The sequence below is a fragment of the Ruditapes philippinarum genome, unplaced genomic scaffold (genome assembly GCF_026571515.1).
Source record: "Ruditapes philippinarum isolate M1 unplaced genomic scaffold, ASM2657151v2 ctg2164_1_1_1_1, whole genome shotgun sequence".
Classification (NCBI taxonomy): domain Eukaryota; kingdom Metazoa; phylum Mollusca; class Bivalvia; order Venerida; family Veneridae; genus Ruditapes; species Ruditapes philippinarum.
The window spans coordinates 202098-211765 of record NW_026863296.1 but is presented as its reverse complement, the minus strand read 5'-3'; positions in this window follow the sequence as shown (position 1 = coordinate 211765).

Here is a 9668-nt window from a genome sequence, read left to right as displayed (position 1 = left end):
TATATTTTTGTACCCGTATTTCGCATGTCAGAATGTTTGTTATTCTGATTAATAATTTCTAAACGGGTTCTTTCAAATTATTCATTTTTAAATTAAGAAGGCAAGTGTCTCACCAAACATATTATTTTTTCTTCTTCTTCATAAAACAAATGTATATACATGTACGTTGTCTTTCAAATTCACTTAGTCTAAGTAAAATACTTTAAATGTTTGAAGAAAAACATATAGGGACGGTTCCACAAAATTTTCGCTTGGGAGGGGCACTGTTGGTGCATTTTAGGTGCACATTTTAAAAATAGAAGTGTCTACATTTTTTAAACAACATATTAGTCTTAAGAACATGCAAGCTATGATGTTGTTTTTTATATAAAATTTAGTCGATCTCTTAAAGAGAAAACAAGAGCGTTAAATGCTAGTCTTTATGATGGCTTCTTATGCATTTTCGGGTGCACATTTCATAATACTCGTTTATATATTTTTAAGTATAAATTTCAAGCAAATTTCAGACATGCAACGGTGTCAAATACTTACTTTGTTACGGAACTTTCACTTCATAGTTATATACAATCTCTTGACAGCTAATTAAAGACACTACCGGTAAGAAAGTGAAAGGCTAACACAATTTTATAATTCTATTCAACTCGTTCAATAAATTTATTATTCTACTCTCATTTATTGGCGACGCCGGTGAGCGGCGTCGTCTTATATGGAATGCTTTTTATTTTTGCCTATGGAAGGAGCTGTTATTATTAGCAGTTAATTTCATGTTGAGTTAATTAGATTTATTTTGATTCGTAAAAATCATGTAAACAAATATGTTGTTATATTTGTATTTAATAACTTTATATAAAAAGCATGTGCATTGTGATATTATTTTCACGAAATTGCATGCTCAGTTTAACAGCTTGTCCCTTAGTTTTATTGACAATACTAAAACCCGGATTTCGAATATCGTTGTGGTCTACATTGATGCCGTAACCATTTCGTTCATTCATTTATATATTTTCAAAATTTTCTTACAAGAAGAAAGTTCACCTGTAAATGAGTATAAGGATAGGTAATGGACTGTTGTTAACGATTATCCTATTGATTTTATCCATATTACGTTGATCTGTTGCACAGAATGGTTGTTTTTACAAAGTGTACCAGTATCCGGATGTTGAAAGCTATCCGATTTTCTGCAATAACTGCTGTCACATGGTCATCTATTTTTTATGAATACTTTACCATTAATTTGCATGGCTTAATAAAACTGACTGAGCCTGCAACATTTCGTAATTTTAATGTTTAGGGTGTTCTCTTGGGTTTCAGGTTTTCAGTCTTTTAAGGGGAAGTAACTCATGTTTACTAAATTATTTGTTCTTTTCTGTCTTCTCTATCTTTAGTATTACTTACTATTTTTTGTTTTTTATAAAATTTACCAGTTGTAAGGTCATCAAAAGCAGAGAGGCCCTGATGAGTGAATATTGATATATATTTTTACTGGCTTGATATACCCTAGACCAGATTTTTCTAGTTTGTTCAGTTGGTACATACCTATAGGTATTCTGCTAGAGGCATTTTCTAATCACTATGTGAAATTATTATTTTCTATGTGTTTGTATATGAATTGTTACTAAAATAACCTTTGGTAAAAATGAAAAGTAGAATATTTAAGCTATACATATAGGTGCTCATTTTAAACACTTGATTACATTATATGCAGTTAGTTATACATTGTATAGTAAAGTCTAATGGAAGGTTAAAAGAGGGACAGTATTTGTTACTGTAAGAGATATGCATTTAATGTTTAGACACTAACACAACTTAATCTGTAACACATGATATAGACTATTTGAGATTTTTTTTTTACTTTTATACTATACAATATCATGTATACATTATAGTTTTCTTTCTACAAGATTATGAATTCCTGTCAATAGGATGTTATATTTATTTTTAATGGAACCTGAGAATTATTAATGTAATGTGCATACAAGTGTATCATTATATATGGATATAATGTGTATTTCTGTATTTAAAGACTTACAGTTATGATGGATGAGACTTGCATTTAAATTAATTAATGATAATACATATATTGATCAGTCTACAGGTTATAGTTGTTTATACCCAGTGTTAGCTGGCTAATAATAGTATCTTTAACAGAGTTTATATATTCTACTAGATTTTGAATTCCATCCATTAGTACCAATGTTAATGCTAGGATTTCATATTTATTTAATAGAAACTGGGAATTATTAATGTTATGTGCATACATGTATATCTTAGTATATTGATATGATGAGACTTATAATATTTCTGAATTTAAAGAGTTACAGTTATGTCATTATTATTAAAGGGATGATACTTTCATTTAAAGTTATAAATGATAATACATGTATTGATTGAAAATGTCCTGAAACTTGGATCAAGCAATATAATTGATAAAGTCTCAAAAAATCATGTTTTGAATGGTTATTCTAATTTTTTTCTAACATGTGCATAGATTGAAAAGGACAGCTTCTGTCTTATCTATTTGTAATGGAGGGACACCGGTCTCAATTTCCAAGCTTCAGGTCTCCTGAGTCAACCCGACAACAGACTTTTCATAGAGTAGATTGTTACTTGCCCTTGAATAAATTTGTACACTTAATTTTATAGCAGGTGATTTTTGCCACATGAAAACCAACAAAGTACAAAAAAGTAACAAGGCGCCAGACACAAAGTGGTGTGTTTGTTGCATTTTCATGTTTTCGCCCAGTGCCCTTGATGCAAAATACAAATCAGCCTTCATAAAATTTCACAAAAATCATAGAAAAAAGGGTTAGTTTTTTATCCGTACAAAAAATAGATATTGTACATGTATTAGCACAGTTATGTTCACTTTCAAATTGACCTGTTATAAATAATGGCACAACCAATAGTTTACTGTCTAAGCCCTTTTTAGTAAAAATAATTATACATAATATATAAATTGTTATTTTAATTTAGACTATGAGTATGTAAGGTTTTTATTTCTTATTTATTAATTAAGAATTAATTATCTGTTGATTTAAAAATCTAAATATCTGTCACGGTTTAGAACTGTTCACTATTTAGGCCAGAAAATGTGTAAGCGGCCAGATAGTTCAATCGCTTAGAGCCGCGGTACATTATTCTGTGAGTCACAGGTTTGAGTTCTGGTCAAGCTGAAAAATTTCTCATCCAGTGACTGCATATAACCATGAGTTTAATTCACTATGCTCTGTAAACATCAGAAATTCAAGGACATAAACCAATAGAGTGGGGAAATATGTTGTGGTTTAGAACTATTTCATTATTAAAGAGAAAATGTGTAGCCGGCCGGATAGCTCAGTTGGTCTTCTGAAAGTCATGGGTTCGAGTCATGGTCAGGCAGTTTAAGTCAGGGTTTAGAAGTGGTTTTTCTCATTTAATAGATTGTACTTTATTTGAAATGGACAAAGGCAGTATTGCATGATACTTTTAGATCTACAAAGCATTTGATACAGTTGATCACACTATACTGCACATGAAGAAGTTATTTTTCTTCTTCTTCATGGAACTTGAAGTATCTGCCATATGTAATGACATTCTTACATGCTTCAAGTCTTATCTCTGATAGCAACTGGTTGATGTGGCTGGTTCTCCTTCTACTACTGCTCTGAGTACCTATGGTGTCCCCCTGATGTTCATTTTAGGTCCTCTTTTATGTCTAATATATGTCAATGACATGTCTGCAACCTAAGCAATAAGCTTTTATTATATGCACAGGCACAAGTATCAGACATGGGAAGAAAAAATATGACAAGATTGATAAAAAACGTGTGTTCATCTTAAAATTGTCACAAACCACAAAAATGTAAATAATGACCCCCTTTAAAAATATACTTTAAGTTAATAGTATATTTTTAAAGGGGGTCATTATTTACATTTTTTTTTTTTTGGTTTTTGACACTTTTAAGATGAACACAGTTTTTTTATCAATCTGGTCATACTTTTTCTTCCCAGGTCCGATACTCGTGCATGTGATTATATGATGATGACAGGTATCCTTGTATTTGGTAAAATAAATAGTAAGATTAGTTAATTGACTATAAATTGTCTTTGCATCTTGGCAAGACAGAGTCTTTTCTTTTTGGTTTAAGTTTCAACTTAAACTGGGCCTATCCTCCAGGTCACATGAAATGGTACTTCTATCTTTTGTTAAGTATTTAGGTGCAAACCTGGATCAAATTCATTTGGCGTCGCCCTTTGATGCTTTGCATCAATGCTTTTCTTGTTTACAAATGGCAAGGTTCAAAACTCTTAAAACCAATAGTTCACCCTACACTCACGGTTTATCCCGCTTCGCACATAAAAAAACTCGCATAAAACCACGGGGGAGGAAGTGTTACACGAGAGATGGAGATCTTATGATAACTTGTCAAGGAGTTCTTGTGATAACTGTCACGGAGTTCCTGGAAAACTGTTGTATATACTGCAAAAACACTCGTCAAAGAAGGTAATTTTCATCTTTAAAAAGTGAGTTTTAGGTGCTAAATTAAACTTTAATGATTAAGCCTGCCTTACATATTGTATGATGTGTCAAAAGCTAATTCATAGTCCATTTTCATCGCCTCTTGCTCAAAATCTGAACGTTTTGAGTAAAATTTCCAAATTATTTGCTAATTCGCAAGTATTGACCTGTTTATTTCAAGTCTTCATCGTTGCCATACATAATTACCTAATTATAATGCAAAATTGCAAACATAAAGCCCCGGCTAACAGATTTATACCCGATTTTTCAAATGTCCTAACTCAAAATATGTCCTGGAGTTCTTATGATAACTTTTGTTACCTTAATAATGCCCATACGCAAAAATAGCACAATATCTCATCGCGTAGTACAATTAGTTGGACTGTACATTTAATATAAATGCAAACAAACCCAACGTATGAATTAACCCCCCCCCCCACACACACACACCAAAAAAAGTAGTACGATGGCGGTATAGAAAATCTGCATCATACCAAAAGGTAAATAAATGTCTGACTGCAAGTGCCATGTGTGTTGTTTTAAAGTAAAAACAAATACTCAACAATATAGCAGTAATGCCACTGTTACAACCACAACTGCTTCAAACATAGAAATTTCAAAAATGATTTTTTCATTCCTGCATTTATATCTTATGTTCAAGAGGATATGTATATACAATTGTAGTTTGATATTGACTTATATTGACTTTGATTACATACATGCTTGCATTTTGTTACAGGCTAACATAGTTTCCAATTTCCAGATTTCTTTTCTGATGACTCGACATTGTGTTTCTTAGAAGAAAATAAATATAATTGACAAATATAAAATGACTTTAAACATATTGTCAAGTATTCACTTCACCACGAGAAGTCCCAGTGGAATATTTTCTAACTCGCTGTCTGGCCCAGACTGATAAATTTCATTATTTTTCAATTTTGTGGCCAGATTCAATTCAAATTAAGGGAGATATAAACCAATTGAAAGTGAATATTAAGAATATATTAACCTCTATGACTACTGAGAGTATTAACCCTTATGTATATGTATGCTCACATTGCCAACAATATTGCATGGACACAAATGTAGTGATGTAACTATAAACGGTATGTTACTAGAATTTATTATAATAGTTTTTTACTACATCCTTTTGCTATATGTTATATAATATGTAATATAATAATTTAGTATAAGGTATAGTCATATAGTTTTCAAAATGTCACCATTTCATGTTAAATGCCAGTGCTAGAGGGCGTGAATGATAGCTTGCACTCACAAGTAGCGGCCATGAACAGGCTATAAAAATCAAGCCGGTAACATTTTCAATATTACCGTTTTGGATGTTTTTTAGGGATTCTATTTCTCTCAATGATGTAAGGGAGACTATTTTATAACAATTTTTAGTAATTGTCAAGACAAAGGAAGAAAGGCAAATAAACAAAATGCCTGTGATTTTGTGTAAACATGTACTGGGCGTATAGAAATACTTGTAAATCTATGAAATTAACCAAGTCGATACAACCCATCAGAATAGCATAGTTATGTAATGTTCTCTTTAAGGACAATATGGGGGATGTCCGTGGCCGAGTGGTTAAGTCGTTGACTTCAAACCACTTGCCCCTCACCGCTGTGGGTTCGAATCCCGACAGGGACTTTGGATTCTTTCATGTGAGGAAGCTATCCAGCTCTCTTACTGAACGTCGGTGGTTCTACTCACGTGCCCGTTAATTCGTGCCTGAAATAATGCACGGAGGGGCACCCGAGGTCTTCCTCCACCAATAAAGCTGGAACGTCTGGTAATTGATCTACATTATCTATATACATTTTGTACATGTATTAAGTCAGCACTTAAAGCTATCCACCATTTAAAAACAATGATAATGTCACGTTGTCGTTTTTGTAATTGAAATGGAAAAATAGTTAAATTTACTTTGATTTTAGGAGACTAAACACAACATACTTTAAATGAATGACCGGAAAACATTACACAGTGTCATAATATCATTTCTAAGCCCTATATCTCAAGAGAATGACATTTACTTTTACATCTATTTGGGTTAGCTCTAATTTGTTGGCTTTGTGAGATAGCAAAGTCGTTTTAAATCGCATTCTAAAGCACGTAAGACAAATAAGCTTCGTATAATACAGAGGGGGATAAGTAATTCTAACGAACTTCCTTGTTTATACCTCGCCCTAGAGACAATGAGACTTTTTATGTGTTCATTTACAACAAGTATTGCCCCACATTTTCATTTACATATTAGACAGTTTTTTTTAAAAAGATTCCCCGACAGATTTGTGTATTTCATGAAAAAGCACAAAATGAATGAGTTATATTGTCATTACTTTGGGTATTTCTTCTTCCTTACTTGTTTTTAGTCTAATGCATATAAACATATAACGAACAATCGTAGATACAAGTTCAAAGTATATCTTTTTTATGCAAGTGAAGACAGCATCATTGCTATAGATTTTCTGTCCATGCTCTTGACTTGACTGGAGATATTAGAAAGTAATCTTGGTCCCGTTTCATCATTTCATAAACTGTTTTTAGAGGTTTAAAATTGGCAGCTACGAAAAACTGTGAAAATGGTTGTTTTTGTTTGTTTAAGATATTTTAGGTTAGAAGTAAATAGACGTATTCGCACAATGCCATGAGGAGACGTATGCACGTGCCTGAAATAATGCTAGGAGCACCCGAAGTCTTCCCCCACAGTCGCCATACGACTGTCACAGTGTTATTGTTATTGCCTTTCGACAGCTTGTCTGTGATATGAAGGCTTCATTTCTGTTGATCCTGTCTCAAAATTCCAATTATTAAGTTTCATCCGTTATATTTTGTTTTCGTTTAGGACACATGCATTATTGGGAACTATACGCCGCATTTCATGGAGTGGCTATACCATATGTTGTATTGAAGGTTCCATGATAACCGCAGTAGAAACACATTTGCGGATGTTTCTGTATTCAAAATGTTACCATCCAATGTTAATTCAATGTTGAATACTGTTGCAAGATGATGCTTGCATTTTCCAGTACCGACCATGAAAAAGATTAAAAGAAATGGGTACTGTTACATTTTAAATTTTGCTGTTTTTAACGTTATTGAGGGATTAATTGTTTTTTTCTATTTTATCACACCAAAACATACACATTTGTACTCATTTACTTGACATCAAACTCGCGGTACCACTGGAATACTGTATGGACGTATACCTACCAATCTCCTGTTGTTAAATAGTGTGCACATATATGCTTTTGCGATTTAAAAATGATTTAATGTCTGGTGCAATTATTTACGAGACACGTAATACTATTATAGCTCCAATTCTTGATAATTTGTAGAATTTTTTCCCCATTTTAGTCCGCGCTTCATTACTGTTTTGGGACCGTAAATACTAAAGTTTTCTTAAGAACGTTCTAATCAAAAGTATAAAACTTTGAATTTGCTCAGGATATTTTAACAGAATTCTGAATAAAGCAAAATATTGGTAATACTGGGTGGGTCCTACGAAATAATTATAGTTTCTTGCTCAAGGAAACCACGACTTGCCACTGACGGAACTTGGACCCACAAAACCTACAATTTTTACATTACATGTCCGACAGGTTTGACGGTAAGTAATACTGTAAATATGACAACTGTAAACAATACTGCTTTTTTACCTTGCTGGATGGATCTAAAATGAATTAACCAGTATAGAGCCAAGTTAGGCTGAACAGCAGCGCATGGGTGACTTTTTAAATTTCTATCTCGGTACTTCCAGACTGATACGTCTATTTCACAAAGTCAACAGGCAAATGATTTGGCTTCCAAATCTGCACAGTCTAACGATTGTCACCAGTGTCAGCACTGTCGTCTGCTTAAATTTTAAGGAATATTCAAGCAAAATAATAACAAAAATATTAAAATGATCTTATGTACTCAAATCACGCTAAAATTACATTTCTTAAAGTTCCAGCATGAATTTCTGTTTAAATTCTAACATTTTGGATTTGAAGCGTAAATATATCTGTTTATGCTGAACAAAATTTAGATGCCAATAGAGTCACCGAATAGTTTTAAAACAAGTCATGTGACTTGGACAAACCTTTGAAGTTACAATAACAGATATTGTGGATATTGTATGATTGAAACAATCCTAAGTCATTCATTTGATATGTTCTTTAACGTTTCCAGAGTTCACTTTGACACTATCTAACCTGACCCACGCGGGTCAAGTTAGGAAACCACCATTTTATTCTTTATATGGAGAAAACTTTTGTTCCTTTGACTGTCTAATGTATTCATTTTGAGGGCATTAACAAAATAATAAATGAAAAATTCAAAAGTAAAAAACGAAAATTTGGCCTGTGTCTCCCTTTAATTTTTTTCTTTTGCAGCTCATCCGGTAACTCCTTTTTATCATTGTCAGTCTACTTGATCGCAGGGGTTTGACAGAAAAAGGGGATAAATAACGTTTTTTTCTAATCCAAGAAGAATTATTCAAGTTTTCAATTAAATGCTAGTTTGCCAAAATTCCCCCCAGGTAAATATTTGCAAAGTGTGAAATATCTCTCACTGCATATATAACGTTTTTGAAACGTCCATGTTTAAATTTGGAAAAATAAAATCCAAAATTCTATTACATAGTTAAAATGAAAAGTAGAACTTTTTAAAATTACAAAGCGAACTGAAAAATTCAAAAAATGATAACCCGTTTGATTTGCATAACTTAAGTTGTATATATACCAATTCTAGATATCTCTTTGAAAATTAGCCTCCTTATATCATTAAGGAAATGGCATATTTTAAAAGTCTGCCCTTTGACAAAGGGGCGGACATCACTTTGTCCCTTTCTTGTATGAGAAAGGGAATCATGTGATGCGTGTGTGTGGTCGCATGGTCACTTTCCTTCCAGCATGTCCTCGATGCGTGTATGTGGTCGCACGGTCGAAAATTTATTTAGTATTTATAAGAGCCTATAATAGACTTTGTCACTTTCTATTGGGAGTTAGTTCTTCTAAATATAAGAAATAAAAAAACAAACTAGTTACAACTTAGTTACTTCAAGTTACAACTTGTTTATATTTAATCTCCTAATTAGAAAGAAATAAAATATAATTTGGAATTAGTATATCCTTGTTAAGAGTTGAGAAATAAAATTTGAATTAGGCTTTTGCAAAGTTA